The sequence below is a fragment of the Canis lupus genome, chromosome 13 (genome assembly GCF_003254725.2).
Source record: "Canis lupus dingo isolate Sandy chromosome 13, ASM325472v2, whole genome shotgun sequence".
NCBI classification, from domain to species: Eukaryota; Metazoa; Chordata; class Mammalia; order Carnivora; family Canidae; genus Canis; species Canis lupus.
Window position 1 is genome coordinate 6,466,247 of NC_064255.1, and position 19,707 is coordinate 6,485,953.

Genomic DNA, 19,707 nt, shown 5'->3' on the forward strand with positions numbered 1-19,707 from the left:
TGTCTTATTTTCAGTTATAGCCATTCTTAGTTCCTTCTATTGCATTCATTCTTTTTATAAATGTATATTCAGTATTACTAATACTAATAGGAAGTAATTACTAATTACTTAGTTATTTGGAAACATTAAAAAAATAATGATCCTTGTCCTGAGCACACATACAATATAATTACAAACTGGATAAAAAAAAATTATAGGAGTTCTGTTCCAGTGTGGCTAAGTTTATAACCAACTGGCCCACCCACAGGTAACAACTACAAACTCTGTTTAACAACTGACCTACGTAAAGACTCTGAAGAGAGAAGAAAAGTATATAGCTTATGATATAGACATAAAACAAGAAAAATGGACAGGATGAGTTTCTTGTTGCTATATCCTTTAACTAGAAGAGAAACTGAGACAATATGCCAATGGCTTCACATAAAGCAGGTAAAACAATGATAAGAATCATATAGTTATTCTACCCTCACGAACCAGGAGACAGAATTTGGGGCAACCACAGTTGCTGGAAAGTAAATGGGGATAATACTGGGAAAGAGCAGGAGAGAAAATTCGAATTTGTGAATAATGTTGCCCAAGTCTCTCTCTGATCTCTGATTTATATAAGACCAGGACAGACTACAAGCAGCCTAGCAAGGGAAAAAATAACTGAATTGACATAGGTATTTCTGACAACTTCTGTGTTTGCAGTTTTATGAAGTAAATTGCCTACTAAAATATAAATATAAATATAAATATAAATATAAATATAAATATAAATATAAATATAAATATAAATATTGTTCAGAGGTCTATAACAGAATCCGAGACCTCCACAAAATATTATTCACAATGTCCACACTACAGTTTAAAGTCACTCAACATATGAAGAACTCATTTTCTCAAAAGAAAATACAGCCAATGGTGTTCAGTACTGAAATGACTCAGAAGTTTAAATTAATAAACACTATTTTTAAAGCAACTATTTTAACTACATTTAATAAGATAAAGGAAAATATGCTTGTAGTGAAAAAAATAAGAAATCCCTTATAGAGAAAATCTTTTAAATCTATAACGAAATCAAATAAGAATTCTAGATGAAATATCCAACATCTGAAAAATAATAACTAGATAGTTGTAACTGCATAATGGAGATAATAATGAATTTTTGAACTTGAAGTTATATCAATAGAAGTCATCTAATCTGCTAAAAACAAGGAAAAAAGATTGAAAAATTGAACAAGGCCTCTGTGGGACAATATGAAAAGTTTGAACATATGTGCAATTGGAGTCCAATAATGCAAGGGGAAATAGAATAGAGCAGGTGAAATATTTGAATAAACAATGACTAAAAATCTCCTCAGATTTTGTAAAAGCAATACATTTAAATAATCAGAAAGCTCAGTAAACCCAAAGAAGTACCAAGATTAATTAAATCATTCTGAAAATTGGCAAGAAAGAGAAAATCTTGAAAGTAGAAAAAGAACACATTATATAGAGGGAATGACAAGTTGAATGATTTCTGATGTCTCATTGGAAAATATGGAGATCATGGATGCCTGGGTGGCTCAGTGTTTAAGCCCGTGTCTTTGGCCCAGGGTGTGATCCTGGAGTCCCAGGATCGAGTCCCACATCAAGCTCCCTGCATGGAGCCTGCTCCTCTCTTGACCTGTGTCTCTAATGAATAAATAAAATATTTTTTTAAAAAGGAAAATATGAAGATCATAAGACAGTGAAACAATAATCTTTAAAATGTTAAATACAAAAACATGATCAATCTAGAATTCTATATCCAGTGGACATTTTTTTCAGGATGAAGAATAAAAATGTCTTCAAATAAAATAATACTACAAAGAATTTTTCCTAGCCTATCTGCATTATAATAAACGCTAATGGAAGTTGTTCAGTATGAAGGGAAATGATAACCAATTAAAGTCTGTATTTTCAGGAAGTAATGAAGAGAATAAAAAATGGTATGTATCTGGATAAATACAAAATACATTATTTTACATTTAGTTTCTTTAAGGTATATAACAGTGATTAAAGAAAAATTATAGCATTTTCTTGTGGGAGTTATAATGTATGTAGATGTAATATATGTGATAATTATAACATAAAGGATTTGGAGGGTTAATAAACCTATATGATTCCTGTGTATTCCTACATACACTTTACATAAGCTAGCACAGTGTCAATTGCAAATAGACTGTGAATAGATAGGGAGGTATATTTTAATCCCTAGTGTAAACTTAAAAATATGCAAAGAGGTATAATTAAAAAGCCAACAGAGGAATTAAAATTTAAAAAATCATAAAAATACTCTAGTAATACAAAAGGAATCAGAAATCAGTAACAGGAGAACAACAACAACAAAAAACAAAAACAGAGGAGACAAAGAGAAAGCAGATTATAAAATGATATGCCCAAATCCAACCACATCAATAATTGTATTGCATGTTCATGGCATAAACTTTGCACAAAAGCAGATATTATCAGAACAGAGGAAAAGTATACTCCAACTATATGTTGTCTATGAGAGACATCCTTTGAATATAAAGACCCAGACAGATTCAAAGTAAATAGGTAGGGAAAAATGTATACCATGCAAATAGTAAACACAAAAAGTCTAGTGTGGATACATTATTAACAAATAAATGGTGTAGTATGTTAGAAGATAAGTACCTTGTAAATTTTTTAAAATTTGAACAAAGTATGTGGATCAGGAATTTGTAGAGATTATAACTTAAAATGGATCAGTTAGGTAGGCTTCATTTAAAAAGTGACATTTAATTAAAAACAGAAGAAGCTTTGCATGGTCAAGAAGTAAAAAGCAATCAAGTTCAGTCTCATATCCTAGTTAGAATGCTGCTGATGGTGATGAGATGAGTGACCTCTAGGTAGTCCTCAGCCACTGTATAATTAACTCTATTCTTTGTATCATCCACTCTGGTCCTGTATTATTCATATGCTCTTCCTTGACTGGTCCAAAAGGCACAGAGAAGAAGCTGGATTTATTATCTCAAGTTATAGTAGAGTGGGACCTACAATTACTCCCCCACCAAGACTATAATCAATGATGAAGAGTAATTCACTTGCATGATTACCAATTTGAATGGGGTAAATGGAATGTGTGCTATTACATTAAAAAATGGTCAAATGTTACTAGAAATTTTCTTCCAGTTTGAATTCAAACTTGCTAGGTGCTGTAGATAAGAATGCGAATAAGAAAGGAATTATCTTCAGGGGCAGCCATTCAAATAAGTAACTTTAATGTTTTGTACTAGATAGTATTATGACAGTTTATTTAAAGTGAATAAGGACCAAAAGTAGAATACATGGGAAGGTAAAAGAAAACTAGCAATTTGACAGACCATGAAGGATGCACAGGTGCATGTTAGGCAGACATAGAAGGAAAAGTGGATTGAAGGCAATTGGATGGAAATGTGAAAGTAGGTTTGAACATGAATTGCATATTTGATGTGTAGTGAGCAATCCCAAATAGCTGTAACACATGGTTTTTAGTGCAAGACAGGACCCGATAGAGTGAAGATAAAGATGAAAAAGGAATTTGGTATTGTAGAAACACATAGTGCTTCTAAGTAGGAGGGTACAATGATCAGATCTATGCTTTAAATTATATCTTTGGAAACCATCTAAAGGATAAATGTGTAAAAGTGCAGATGTTAAAGAAAGAAAAGCTACTACAGGGGCTTTGTCTTGGTCTAAGTAAGAGGTGAGTTCTGAATTAATGGATGGGGACAGAATGCGTATTTGAGAAATGTTTCTTATCTCGAATTTACATAAAGATTATGAAATGGGGGTAACATTCTTTATTAATCAGAATGAATGAGCAGTGTTGCTTTTGAATAAAGTAAGAAAGGTAAAAAGAAAAATCGACTCAGGCTAAAAAGGAGGGAGACAGTAGGAATGATGAGCTCCCATTTTAGATATATTAACTTTGAGATGCTCATAGGACAAAGAGAGAGATACACATAACAGGTGACTATTCTGGCACTTTAGAGAGAGCCCAAACCAGGAATTTTAATTTTGGAGTCCTTTCTAAATATTATTTGAAATTATGGAATTAGATGTTACCTTCTAGGAGAAACATAAAATATGAGAAGGAAAGTGGAACAAAGACTGGTAATACCATCACTCAAGGCAGATAAATAAACATCAGTAAAATAAAGAATAATTAAATCAGTAAGAAGAAAAAATTAAAGCTGCATGGGAATATATTTTTAAATAAAGGATGAAAAAAATAGAGATTCCAGAAATTGCAACAAGTACAAATGGGAATTTAACAGGGGAATAATAAATTGACAGGGAACAGACCAAACTGTATCATTCAAAATACATTTGTGGAACAACCACTTAGCCATTTGAAAAAAAACTGAATTTCTATTACATGTTTTATAGAAAAATTAAGCCCAGATGAGTCAAAGATTTAAGCTGATAAAAATTGAGGAAATAAAATTAAATGGATAATAGATAGATGTTTATAAAATCATGGAGAAGACTTTCATACAAAAACACACCAAAAAATCCAAAACCATAATAGACAAAATCAAAAGGAAAAAGGAAAATGAGAAAAAAATGTAATGCATATGAAAAAAGCTTCCCTCTCATTGTGCAGAAAGAATTTAACATATCCAGTTTTGAAAATAAAGGCAAATATAATAAAAGAAAAATGAGAAAATCATGTCTCTGGTCTAGAACTCCTGGAGAATAAAGAGAGTAGTGAGAGTTAATGATTTGCCAAATACTAGATTTGTCACCAGTTCCAACTTTAGCATAATTTTTACCTCCTTCTAGAAAGGAGGTAAGAATATGATAAGAGAGTAAGCAAAAGGGACACCAAACAAGAGGCCATCAAGGAGTAGGAATTGATTTCTTTAGCTCTACTGTCTTTTTGATATATGTATCTAAATTTCCATTCCAGAATCTAAGTAAAAAAAAAAAATAATAATATCAGCATGGCTGGTCTCTATGTATGGGAATATAGAGAAGAACTGATCAAAACTGGAAAAACAGATGTTCCAAAATACATCAGATAGATCTAAGTGTGCAATATGAAACTATTCTGGCTATGCTATATTTCATAGCAGCTCCTATAGACATTATAGCATCTTTCCTATAGTGATTCCTACAGACATTATAATAACTTTTTGTCTGATCCTTAAGGAAAACTTAACTCTAGTGAGCAGAGAAACTGCACACTAGAATAGCTATTACCCAGGGTAATTTTGAACTATTGTGGCCCTGTTGGATATTTTCAGATCAAGGTGCAAAGCCTAGCTGCATTTTTGTATTAGATTTCTCTAGACTTTCACCGTATTGCAAACTGTTGACTAGAATGTGGCCTGGCATGGGCTACAATGTCCTTAGAGTATGTGTCTCAGGCTGGATAGACTTGGCTTCATGATAATAACAAACAGACCTTGGAATTTCTGCTTATTTTGCATTCTGGCAACAGTCTGCAGGCAGATCTCCTGAGAAGCTCCCCTCCAAGTGGTGATGCAGGGACCAAAGATGTTTCTGTCCTTTAGTGTATCTGAAAAAAATATACAAGGTTAATATTGAAAGGAAATACAGAAATAGATCATTGTGTAGTATGGTTTTAAGGGTTGGGTATAAAAGTGCCTTACATTATTTCTGCATATGTTCCATTGTCCTAAACTAAGTCATATGTCTCTCAATATATTTTCATAGGAGAATGACATGTAATTGTCTTATGTGCCCAGGAAGAGAAAGAAGAGTGTTGAACACATAACATAGTCTTAACTATAGTCTAAATTATGGTCTAGAAAATATCTTATTTTTCCTCTTGTATATCAGAGAAACTCACCTCTGTCCCCTCTCTTCCCAAAGAAAATAATCCAGTGCTACCCCATGCAGTGAATGGGGGAATCCAAGTTCTCTGTCTTCTCTGTCAGGTCTACATGTGGTTCCTCATGATCAGGTGACATATGAACAAAAAAGACAACTTATCTGTACATTTACCTCACATCCACATACAGCAAAACTACAATGAATACTAATAATTGGGAAGAGGAAGGATAACAGATACATAGTAGTCAATATTCCTTATTGATTCAGTAATACCCCTGCACAGAAACTGTGAAAGTCTCACACCAGAGGTAGTAGCAGAGTAGAGGGGTGGCGGAGCGGGGGGGTGGGGGGAGTTGCTGGACTAGGCCTGGATTCTACTCTTTGGGAGTAAATGCTTTGTCACTTCTCCTCTGTGGCACTTGGATCTGACATCTTGGAGCCTCTTCGTTGTCATTATTTTCTTTAGCCACATCTTAAAAGAGTTTAGACAGCATGCCTTCCTTGGAGGAGGCATGCCTACTCTGCTTTCTGTGTGTGGGAGTACAAGAATTGTTATTTTTTGAATTTAAAAATAAAAACTTTTTTCAAGAGTGCCCTTGTGGTTTCCTTTACAATTCCCTCAAAAACTAAAGACTCCTTGTCTGTGTACTTTGCCACTTTCATATAGCCAGCTATCATACCCAAAGTTATTTCCTAAAAATAATGTTCAAATTTATTTTATATGGCTGCTTCCTCATCCTCATGCCTCTTGCTCACTCAGCTTGATTATGGCTACTATTGGGTTCTTTGAACAACTGGAGTCAAGCCCTACTCTGACCTTTGCACTGAGTCACTTTATTCAGCTGGAAAGTTTTCCTTATTGTGTGTTGTCACTCAAAGTCTTTTTAGTTCAATCTCTATAAATAGTTGGATTTTCCAACCTCGAAAGACCTTGAATTTCTGAACATTTATTTCTGCTTTGCAAACTGGCTAATTATTCCCTGAGTTCATTTCTTCTTTGTCATACTTCTGAGATGCAGCTAATAATAGACAACACACAGTAGGGCTGTGAAACATTTTAACATCTAACTAGAAATGATTAGTCAACATGTAGTCTTCTGCCTAAGGTACATTAGGCAATGATTTTTAGCAAAGATTTCAGCATTTTTCCAGTCTTAAATATCAATTTCCTTATCAGTCCTTATCACATGCCACCTATCCTCAGGCTTCATACTTTCAGATTTTGTTGGAGCAGTACCCCACTTCATGATAACAATTTCTATATTAGGGTAAATAACATAAGCTCCTTGAACCTATCCCCAAACCCTCAGTGGCTTAATAAAACTTACTTAATATTAATCATTAGTACCTAATAAAGTAACAAAGTTACTTTTCCTTTATTCCCCATTCATCTCATTTGGTCAGAAATGATCAAAATAGCTTGGAATATGGAATATAGAAAACTAAGTGTAACTATTAGTATTGTTATTGCTAATATTACCAGTCACAGAGAGTTATAAAACCGAACAGATAGAAGCCATGTGGTAAGCAATAAACAAAGCACTACTGGAGATAGTATTAGATCAGAGATTCAGTTTATCAGTTTGCTAGGGCTGCCATAACAAAGTACCACAAACTGGGTGGCTTAAACAATAGAAATTTATTGTTTCATAGTTCTGGAGGGTAGACATCTAAGATCAAGGTGTCAGTGGGGTTGGTTCCTTCTAAGGAATGTGAGGAAGAATCTGTTCCATGCCTCTACCAGCTTTTGGTACTTTGCTGGACATCTGGCATTTTCTGACTTGAAAGTATATCACTCCTGTCTCGCCTTCTTCATCACATGGTGTTCGTTCTCCCTCTGTGTGTGTCTGTCTTCAACTTTCCGCTTTTTTAAAGGACACCAGTCATATTGGATTATTGCCAATCCTAATGACCTCATTTTAGCTTGATTACCTCTGTGAAGATCCTATCTCCAAATAAGGTCACATTCTGAAATACTGAAGGTTAGGATTTCAACATATGAATTTGAAGGAGACACAATCCAACCCATAACCCATAATAAGCCATTAATAAGTAATATTTCCATTGAAATATTTCTTAAGTTACATATTTATATGGTAGCTAATGGTTCTTATCAATTTCTTTATAAACATAATCTAGATATTTTTACTAGAAATCAAATGTGCATGCCTTACTATTTACTGGGCATTATTAAGTTAATGCATAGTAAACTATTGTATTATAGTGATCTCAAGAAATCTTTCTGTTGTTTCCTATTTCCTTGAGTTTAAGATACCCTTTTGTCTTCTGTGCATTGTAATAAATTATTAGCTATGACAGAACAAGAAAAACCAGGTGAGCAGAATATACCTTTAAAAAGGTTGTATGAAAGAAGATTATTTTCTGTGTTATGGTCATGTAAAAACTATGGTATCATTTAAAGTCTTCTATTGAAAAATTGTTTCACTTTGTTAAAAAATAAATCTTATTATGCTTAAATAAATATGAGAAGAATGAGAATGAGGAAAATCATTGAGGCATTCATTTAATTAAAATCAATATCTTCATCATTTTCTGTGTATTGATATTTTATATTGTTATTTACTTTTGAGTAAGGTGAAACTTCCATATCATTTACAATGTGGTGAACTGTAAATCCATAGCTATTCTAAAGAAAAATTAATGCATGTTTTAGGTCAAAGATATTGCCAAATAAACTGTTATTGCAATCAGATTGTTCTATTGAAATTACAAAATATGTACAGAAATAATAGTTGTCAGTAAAAGGTTGAAAGATATGAGTTTGTTTGTTTGTTCTTACTCTACACTACATGCTTGCTTTTGTTTACTCTGACTAAAGTATCATCAGGAAGGAAAGCAGTTTTGGCCACAGGCCAAATATCTGAATAGTCAACATTTAGTACAACCTCCCTTTGGCTTAGCTTTTTGTTCTCTCATCTTATGATCATCTCCCTTCCCCAGAATACAGTTACTGAATATTGTCATCTTGTTTCTGGCTGCAACTTGTCTTTCTATCTCCAGCTTTTAAAAGACAGAGTGACACATTATAAATAATTAAGGCATACATTTGACTGAATACATTAATGAATGAATTAATTAATGAGTGAATTGTATGCAGAAATCCTACTTGTAGCTCAACCAGCACTACCTTCCTAATCCTGAAATCTACAATTAATAATTTCCTTTTCCTTATTTTTTATTCCTTTCAGTGTTTCCAGTTCATCTAGTTATGAAAATGTAAAATTATAATTGTAATAATTAACATTAGGGCATAAATGATTGTCCATTACAAAGTTATTTGCTTTTAATTTAATTTGCTATTTTGTAGCATTTCACCCATTGTGGTAAGAAAACAAATATCCTGTAACCAGATCAGTTTTTTGGCTAGCTTTCTAAACAGCAAAGTTACTTCTGGGAATAATAGCTAGGTACATTGCAGATGCATGATTTATAAATGTAATTACTGACTGATGAGAGAAGATGAGAATTCAAATACTGCAATGTATCTTAAATATAACAGTCTGAATTTTGTTATGTTTCACTGGAACAGATTTTTCCCTCATCCTTTAAACAAATAGGAACCTACGCTATATTTCCAAATGGTCTCATCTAAGTGGTTCATGTTGATGAGGTTAAGTTTTGATCAAAGAATATGAGATCAGTGAGAAGTATTTCCCCATTTCAGACATCAATAGTGGGCCATTTCCTGCCAGCTTAGGAAAATAGGGTAACAGGATGTTGTGTGGCAATGTGACAGAGCAAATTTTTTTACAGGAAAAGGGAACTTAAAAGTTAAGTCAAAAACTGGTTTTAGAATATAGTTGAAACACAAATTATTATTAGTCATATCTATGTTTTTCTTTGGGAATTCAGATTCCAGATTACCAAGGGAATACTTAAGTGAAATTTTGTAGCCACACATATAAAAACCACCTAGTCTTCAGTCATGGACTAAATTTCCTATTGACACAAAATATTTCCGAACTTGCTTCTACCAAATATTCTAATAGGAATCTATCTTATAAAAATCCTAAGGAAATACTCCTTACTACATTAAACTAGGGCTCTATTTCCCACAAATGGCAAAGATGTGATAGAAATTCACATTCTTGGGATCCCTGGGTGGCGCAGCGGTTTGGCGCCCGCCTTTGGCCCAGGGCGCGATCCTGGAGACCCGGGATCGAATCCCACGTCGGGCTCCCGGTGCATGGAGCCTGCTTCTCCCTCTGCCTGTGTCTCTGCCTCTCTCACTCTCTCTCTCTATCATAAATAAATAAAAATTAAAAAAAAAATTCACATTCTCTTTATGCAGACATCTGAATTAGAGCCTGTCAATGAAACATGTGCCAAAGACATGAATGACTACATGGGCCTTTCCTGTGTAGAGTTCCACAACATATTAATATAGAGACAAAAAAGTAATAAGAAAAATGTTTAAAATATGACAAATTATTGACATTATCAAGAACATTTTCAAGATCTGCCTAGATGTGTACTACATAATTCACATATTTAGACAAAGTTCCTACTAGTTAGAGATTTATAGTCTAAAACTTGATATTTAAAACTAACATTAGAATTATAGAGGCATTCAATTTAGAATCTGAAAAAAAATGATTACCAATGTGAACAAAGTGATGAATAAAATTCTCCAAGTTGATGAGTCTCGTTTAGTCCATTGCCTAAACCACTCGGCCGGTGAGTCTAGTTTAGACCCTTGTTTTCCTGATTATCAGTCCAATTCACTGTCTGTTTAAGAGTCCAGATTTTGTAATTTTCCTCCATCAGGGGAGCTTTAATGGCATAAGGAAAACTCCATCAGTTTTCTTATTAGGCAGTGCATGATAAGAATTCCAGCTTCTCCAGTTACTGTGTGAACTTAAGTACGGTTTTCCATTCTGAACCTCAGTTTCTTGCTGGCCAAACTTTTATCTATGCAGATGTAAGTGTTTAGGACCAAAGAACTAACCAACAGAACAAGAGCTAACCACTGTTACCACTGCAATCCACTCATCTCTGTAGGAATTGGGAGCAGCACAAGCCTGGTGTTGGTAGATTCCATTTGTATTCAGTCTTACTGGAAAGCAAGACACACTTTGGTGGTTTATGTGCAAGGAACTGGATATCAGTAGTAACAACTGCTTTGTTAATTAGGGTCTTAAAGTGTATTATAAGCCATTACTATAATACAACTCCTGAACATATATATTAAGGCAGAGAGAGGAAAGTAACTGAAGAAGGATGGGGGTGGGAAATGTAGATGTTTCTATCTTACATTTTTGCTTATGGTTGGTTTTCTTCCAAAGACAAAGCAACCCCCACAGAGGATTTTTGTTTGTTTCTTTTGTCTGTTGAGTATAATATTAGAGTTACTGCATTATCTTCTGTATCAGTCAAAAACCAGAAAGGGGAAAACCAGTTTCAATTTGTAAGAAAATAAGGGGAAATATTTTAGCTAAATATACTTTCAATTTTAAAAGGTCTTAATTGTATATTGTTGTTATTACTGATGTTGGTGTTTTGGTGAGTAGGTGCATTGCAGCTCAGTAAGTGTGACAGTTTTTTTGCATCAAGTATGTCTTATATGAAGAATCTGCAGAATTTTAGCCTATAGTCAGATTGTGCTTGCAAGTTATTTCTTTGAACAATACAATAACTATTTTATTTGTATTTAAAAACTTTTACCAGGAACATGTATTCTCTATGTCTCCATAATGCTCACCTGTATCAGACATCTGCTGGATGCTTCATTTATTTTTTTTACATTGCTCATAGCCCCTGAAAGAATTAAAGGTGACAGTACCCAGGATAGGCATTACTGTTATTTCCCTTTACTCCAGAGAAGAAAATATAAGAATAAAAAAGGAGTAAATCTAAAGGTAGGGGCACCTGGGTTGCTTAGTGGTTGAGCATTTGCCTTCAGCTCAGGTCATGATCCCGGGGCCCCAGGATCGAGTCCCGCATCAGGCTCCCCCAAGGAGCCTGCTTCTCCCTCTGCCTATGTCTCTGCCTCTCTTTCTATGTCTCTCATAAGTTTAAATTTATTTATTTAAAATAAAAATCTTTAAAAAACCCTTAAAGGTAAAGAGGATGGAAGAAGTCATTGAAATTATTTGTAGATAACCAAACAACTTCTAAAATGTTAAAAAAAGGGGGGGGGGTGGATAGAAATCTTTTGAAAGTATAAAGCATAATAAGAAAATAACCTCCCTTAAACCAACGTCTCAAAAGGCAAAAAAACAGCACCACCTTACGCAGAAGGTCTCTTGTGTAGTAATTAGGTTTGGCTTTGGCTGTATGTAACAGACCTAAATACAGTGCTTAACAAAACAGTGTTTTTCCTTCTTGCAGAATAAGGACTCCAGAGTCAGTTCAGGGCTAATATACTGCTAAAGGAAGTCATCAGAATTGGCTCCTCTTTTCCAACTCTGGTCCAAACTGTGTAGATTTTGCTCTTATGATTACAAGATGGCTCTTCTGTATCCAAGCATCATTCCCCATTCCAGATGTGAGCAAAGAGATGGGCCAAGAAAAAAATGGATTGTGCTTTTGAGCAAAACCATTTCAGGTTCTTTTAGCCATATCCAGTAGATCTCTGCTTGCATTTTATTGGTCTGAACTTCATTACATGGACAAATCCAGCTGTAAGATAATTTTGGAAAATTAGTACTTCTAACTGAACATCTTGAACAAGATTTGGGTTCTGTTACTAAAAAATGAAGAGGAGAAATGATTTGGAGTAATCTGTTAATAGCTAACAATTAAACAGCACTTTCTACATGCTAAAAACTTTTCATATAACTCATTTAATACAACTCTTCTCTGAAGCACACAGATATTTAAAAACATGCAAAAGATTACCTAGCTAAGAAATGACAGAGCCAAGATTTGAACCCAAGTACTCTGTCTCCAGAAACCATGACAATATATGCTGTGTATGACACATCTAAAGAGGCATAGGACTTAGAACTGCCAGGTATAAAGAGAGTAGAGCTGATGCTGTCAGCTAAACTCAAATTCTGACTACTAAACTACACCAGAAGACGACAATCCTATTCCTCATCCATATTCTCCACTCCTCTTCAGTCCATGTGACCTAGAATAAAAGACAAAAAACTTTTCTACAACCTTAGTATCAGCTATGACACTTTCAGCTTTGAGTAACAGAAAACCAAGTACAAACTGTCTTTTTTTTTAATATTTTATTTATTCATGAGACACACACACAGAGAGAGAGAGAGAGAGAGAGAGAGAGGCAGAGACATAGGCAGAGGGAGATGCAAGCTCCCTGCGAAAAGCCTGATGTGGGACTCAATCCTGGAACTCCAGGACTACGCCCTGAGCTGAAGGTAGATGCTCAACCGCTGAGCCACCCAGGCGTCCCCAAACTGTCTTAAATAATAAGAAATCTTATTGGCACATGTGACAGGAAGTCTAAAAGCAAAGCAGTTGCCAAGTCTAGTATAATTGGGGTTCATCTTTATTTGAATGCTGCTCTCTTTGTTATCCACTGCCCTGTGGGTCAGCTCTGTTTTAGAGATAGCTTTTCTCGTTATCCAAAATGAATGACAGAAGCAAGGGATACAATATTCTTCCTTGTTCTTTTCAGGAAAAGAGAGACAAACAGGCTTCCCATACTTCTCTCCTAAGAACAGTAAGACTCTCAAAAGCCTTCAGCAACTCTCCCTTGTCCAGAATTGGGTCCCCTGCCCATTCCTAAAACAATCACTAACAAGCGGGATGAGATCATATTACAAGATTAGGATTAATTAAATATCACTCTGAGAGTGGAAATGAAGCAAGTTTACTTGAATCACAAGGGTTGTGTGGAGGAGAGGTAGTATCTGAATAAAACCAGGCTCCTGTTAAGACCATTACAGGGTAGATTACTGCTGGGTTGAAATTTATGATATTTAGTAGTATATAAATAATACTATATATGACATTAATATTAATAATAGTATATAAACATATATACTAGAGTACATTATATATACTAATAACAGTATATAAATTTTATGTAAATAATACAATATAAATAAAAATAGTGTGTGGCACCAAGGTGGCTCAGTCAGTTAACCTTCTGCCTTTGGCCAGGTTCATGATCCCAGGGCTGGGATCAAGGTCTGCATGGGATTCCCTGCTCCAAGGAAGAATCTGCTTCTTCTTCTTCCTCTGCCCTTCTCCCTGCTTGCACAGTCTCTCTCTTTCTCAAAAAAATAAATAAAATCATTAAAAGAGATATATAAATAAATAAATAAAATAGCATAAAATTCTAAAAGAGCAAGTTAATGAGAAGATAATAAAAGCATCAACTACGTAAGGATTAAGTAAAAGTAAAAGTTTTTTTTTTAACTTGTATTAGATTTCCAAACAATAATACTGAATACTAGAAGATAATGATGCTTTCTTGAATTTAATAAGGGAAAACATGATTTTTAAACTTAGAATTATATTCCCAGCTAAACTATCAACCAAGGATCAGAGGAAAATAGTTACATTTTCATATACACAAAGATTCAGAAGTTTTATTTCATATGTACACATTCCAAGGGAGCTATTTGAGAATATACTTCAGAAAAATAAGAATGAAAAAGAAAAGAGAAAAATTATGGAATACAAACAATAGGTATCCTTGAAAGTGGATTGCAGGTTGGATTGGAAATACAAGAATTGGTGCAAAGCCTATAAGAATCAATGATACCCCTAATTTTTTTCCCATACCACACTGCCAGTCATCAATTTCTCTGTACCTGGCTAAAGGTTGAGACTTATTCTTTAGGGTAAATCCAGAGGTATTCTGTATTTTGTATTCAGTGATATTAACTGAAGGTGAGAATTCTGTACTGAAAGGAGGGATTAAATAAAAGTCTATACACTAAGCAGTGAGATATTAAAGCTCCTTTACTGGCTGAGTGCTTGTGAGGCTCAATATTGCAGGATTTTTTTCTCTGAGGAGTGTGTTGAACCCAAGAGAACTCTGTATAGACAGGGACTTCCAGCAGGAAGTCTCTAGTACTATCACCCAAAGCCTACAACTTGACAAGTACTTCTCAAACCTCATTCTATCCATACACACAAACTTCCAATTAGGTTTTTAGTGTCTTAGTTACATTAGAAACAGAAAATCAAAGATACCAAAGATATATGGAAAAATTATATCAAATTGTACCAAATCTATACAAAATTGCATCGGAAAAAAATTAAGAAGCACTAGGAAACAAAATTCTCAGGGAACTGAAGAAAACTTATAATTACTGGCCTCAGAGATATGGAAAAGTGGGAATAAATACAGACTATTGAGAAAAGAGTTCTTTAGAAATAAAAAAAAAAAGATAAGTTGAAGGAATTAAAATGTGACTATATAAATAAAAATTGCAGTGATGGTTTGAAAGACAAAGTCAAAGACATTTTCCAGAAAATAACAAAAATGGTGAAAGAGAGAAAAGGAAAATATAAGAAAATGCTAGTATCCATTCAGTGAGGACCAAGATAATAACAATTCCAGGGAAAGAAATAAAACAAATTTCTCCAAATGGTGGCACGTTTCTAGACTCAAATGTTCAGCAAGTAAATGAGAAACTCAGTAAATGGGAAGATGGTGCAACACATTTTCACATTATGAGAAAGATCTGAAAACTTCGAGGGAGTGGGGGAAAGAAACAGGGTACGTTCAGATGAGGAAATGGTACAGCATCAGACTTCTCAGAATGGCACTGGAAGATAGAATTCAATGAAACACTAGTTTAAAAATTGAAGGAGTACTTTTTTATATATTCCCCCTCAACAACAAATTGGCATTTATCCACAGAAGAAGTGTTTCTGTGAGAGCCAGCACCATATGCCAAGGGACGTGGGAGATGTCTCACTTACCTATGCATTGTGCAAGAGTCAAACAGATCTTGGTCCTGGCTATGAACACAAAAGTTGTCCATGAACTGGCTCCTGGCCCTTTTGCCTGCAGCCCAGTTGCCCTGGAGATCACTGACTAGACAATCATCAACAGATAAGAAAGTCTTTGTGGAAGCCCAGGAATCTAGCAGAGAAGTTCCAGCACACCACTGGAACAAGAAAATCAGAGACTGAACAAGTTGAAGAAGGTAAGAGAAAGAGCTTGAGTTTATCCATGTCACCCCTCTCCCAAAGCAGCACAATTAGTGCCAAGAGAGCCCTTCTCAGTCAATGATTTCTCTTGTGGAGGAAATTGAGAACATGTGAGTGAGTGCCTGGCTTCCCCAGCTGTGTGGATGCTGCCAGAGGCCCATTTCTGTCTCATCCTATCCAGAATACTGCATCATGAATTGCATGACGAGGGGTAGTAAACAGCTAGTAGAACAACAGCAAAAGCTTGGAACATATCAAAGGAACACCAACTCTACTAACCACATTATAAACTCCATCAGGAGGCCCACATCATAGCTCTTGAGATGCCTTCCCTGTCAATCCCCACCATGGGCCCATAGATATTGACAGCTCTCTGTGGGTTGTGCCCACAAACACCTCCATGGGCAGCTTGTATATGCCCCTGACAGTAGCAAGAGTGAGCTTTGGCAGATAACTAGTGAGCACGCACAGAAAACTGGACTTTATCTATAGGTCAGGATGAGACCAAAAATTCAGCATCACCTATGAGAAAGTAAAAGGATGGCTGTCAGCAATACGCCTGTTGGGCAACAGGATCCAAGAAAGTATACAAGCTTAAGAATCTGCCACAAAATTTAAGAAACAAAACAGATGCACAAAGAGGGTAAAAAAGAGAGAGAGATTGAGGCAAACCATAAAGTAGACTCTTTAGAGTCCACTATAGAGAAGAAACTGAGGGCTGCTGGAGGGGATGTGGGCAGGGAGTGGACTAAATGGGTGATGGGTATTAAGGAGGGCACTTGCTGAGATGAGCACTGGATGTTGTATGTAAGCGAGGAATCACTAAATTATACCTGAAACTAATATTACACTGTATGGTAACTAATTAGAATTTAAATGAAAACTTAAAACAATCAAATCAACAACAAAAAAGAAGGTGATACAAGAGGGGTCAAGAAGTGTGGAGCAATGTGTGTCCACAGAAGACATGAAAAAGCCCTAGAATCCCTAATAGGGCTGAAGGAAGATGATTCTTTTCCAAAGTTATTCAGTGAAGAATGGAGGAGGTGACTGCTACTTCAGATGCAAAGTTAGCAGTGCAAGACATCAAGGAACATTAAAAGTTATGGAAACATGACAACACAAAAGTATCACAATAATTTTCCATTAATCAACTCCAAACACACGGAAATCTGGAATTTACCCAGCCAAGAATTCAAAATAGTTGTTTTAAGAAAGTTCAATGAACTACAAAAAAAATGAAGAAAGATAATTCAATGAAATCAGGAAAACAAGGTACAAACAAAATGAGAAGTTTAAAAAAAAAGAAATCATAAAAAAATTCTGAGGTAAAAGATAAAATAAATAAAAGGAAAAATGCAATAGAGAATCAAAATCAAAATGGATCAAGCAGAAGAAAGAATCTTTAAATTGAAGACAAAATCTTTTAAAAGATCTATTCAGGGAGAGCAAAGAAAAAAGAATTACAAAGAGCAAAGAAAGTTTATGTGATCTATGGGATACTATTGAACAAACCAATTACTCCGGTAATTCTCAGAGAGGAGAATGGGGACAGAACACTTATTTTAAAAAATAATGGCTGTATGTTTGCTTCACTAGTACATATACTAAAACTGGAATGTCTTGGAAAAGATAAGCTATGTCTCAGGAAGATAAGCATCCTTATGCCTGCACAAGGATGACTCACAAATTCAAGACATTATATTTTAAAAAAATAATAATGGCTCAAAATTTCCACATCTGGAAAGAGATTTGACCATCCATGCTCATGAAACTCATAGGCCCCCCTAATTCAATTCAGAAACCTAGTTTCCAAGACACATTACAAAAGCTGTCAGAAATCAAAGACAAAGAATCTTAAGAATCTTACAAGCGGGAAGAGAAGAGAAGCTTATTGCTTAGCACTTAATATAGTCAATTTCAAAATATAATAATTTGTTACTGTGCAAGCCACTTAATTCTAGCAAAAAAAAAACACTAAAGGACATAAGTATTAAATGTAATAATAGCTACAATAATTTGTTGGTGAATATATAATATACAAAGAGGTAAATTGTGAAATTTAAAAAAATGAGTTAAAAAGCAAAATTTTTTGTATGTAATTGAAGTTAAGTTGCTGTAAGCTTAAAATAGACTATGTTTTAGGTAAGCCTCATGATAACTACAGAACAAAAACCTACAGTATATACACAAAGATGAAAAGAAGAGAATGAAAGCATTTACCATTATGGAAAACCATCAATTCACAAACAAAGGCAGCAAAAGAAGATGCAAGGAACAAGGAGACTACAGGAAAGCCAGAAAACACTTAATTAATTATCAATAATTATAATATAAATGAATTAAATTATTCAATCAAAAGATATAAAGTAGCTGACTGGAAAAAATAAAAAACAACAAAAACAAGAACAAACTATAGGCTTCCTACAAGAGACTCACTTCAGTTTTAAGGACACACCTGGGTTCAAAGTGAAGAAACGGAAAAATATATTTCATGCAAGAAGAAACCAAAAGAAAGCAGTAATAGCTGTATTGGTATTAAAATAGACCTTAAGTGACAGATGGTAAGGATACAAAGAAGGTCATTATATAATCATAAAGGAATCAATTCATCAAGAGGATATAAGAATCTTAAATATACATACTCCCAACATTGTAGGATTTAAATATATCAAACAAATACTAACAGATCTGAAGGAAGAGACAACAATACAATAATAATAGAATAGTAAGGGATATCAAGATCCCACTTTCAACAATGGGTCAATCATCCAGACAGAAAATTCATAAGGAAACATTGCTAGGTCATTATGGCAGAAGTATCTCTTCATAATGGTATGAAGATAGAAATCAGTAACAATAGGAAAATGGAAAAATCCATAATTATGTGGAATTAACACACTCCTAAACAACCAATAGATCAAAGAAATCAAAAGAGAAGTAAAAAAATATCTTGAAACAAATGACAATGGAAACTCAGCATGCAACCTAACTTTATATATTGAGGAATTAGAACTAGGAAAGAGTAAGTAAGCTCAGGGTTAGCAGAAGGAATAGAAATAAATGAGATAGAAAAAGAGGGATAGAAAAGATCATTGAAACTAAGATCTGGTTTTTTTTTTGAAAAGATTATGAAAATTGGTACCCATAGCTAGACTACAAAAAAAGAGAGAGAAGACTCAAGTAAATAAAACCAGAAATGAAAGATGAGGCATTACAGTGGATACTGCAGAAGTTCAAAAAATCATAGGACACTACTATGAACAACTATATGCTAACAAATTGGATAACCTAGCAGAAATGGATAAATTCCTAAAAACATACAATCTACCAAGACTGAATAATAAAGAAACTGAAAATATGAACAGACTAAGTTTTAAGAAGATTGAATTAATAATAAAAAAAACCTCCCAACACAGGAAAGCTCAGGACCAGATAGTTTCACTGGTGAATTCTACCAAACATCAATGCCAATCTTTCTTGAACTGAAGAAAACTGAAGAGGAGGATACATTCCCAAACATATTTTTAAAAGTTCTTTTAAAATTTTATTTATTTGTTCATGAGAGACACATAGAGAGAGGCACACCAGGATTACTCTAATAAGAAAGCCAGAAAAGGACACTACAAGAAAATAAAACTGCAAGCCAATATTCTTGATGAACATAGATGCAAAAATTCTCAACAATATATTATCAACTTAATTCAACAGCTTAAAAGAATCATATGCCATGAACAAATATGATTTATCCTTAGAATTCAAAGATGGTTCAATATAGACAAATAAATAACT

The 19,707-nt window shown here is 34.3% G+C and overlaps 2 long non-coding RNA genes across 6 annotated transcripts in view; one reads left to right on the plus strand and one right to left on the minus strand.

Annotated features, from left to right (window-relative positions):
- LOC112662020 (uncharacterized) overlaps positions 1 to 714 on the plus strand; it is a 162,021-nt gene extending 161,307 nt beyond the window's left edge. The window contains exon 9 of one of the 2 annotated variants that reach the window (XR_007401872.1): positions 248 to 714. This is a non-coding gene — a long non-coding RNA (uncharacterized LOC112662020). The remainder of the gene's footprint in view (positions 1 to 247) is intronic. The other variant, XR_003138171.3, reaches the window with a different exon arrangement.
- LOC112662019 (uncharacterized) overlaps positions 1 to 19,707 on the minus strand; it is a 68,914-nt gene that overhangs the window by 38,872 nt on the left and 10,335 nt on the right. For 3 of the 4 annotated variants that reach the window (XR_007401867.1, XR_003138165.3, XR_004806636.2), the window contains 3 exons: positions 10,433 to 12,453; positions 5,828 to 5,930; positions 5,420 to 5,533 (listed from right to left, as the gene is read on the minus strand). This is a non-coding gene — a long non-coding RNA (uncharacterized LOC112662019). The remainder of the gene's footprint in view (positions 1 to 5,419; positions 5,534 to 5,827; positions 5,931 to 10,432; positions 12,454 to 19,707) is intronic. The other variant, XR_007401868.1, reaches the window with a different exon arrangement.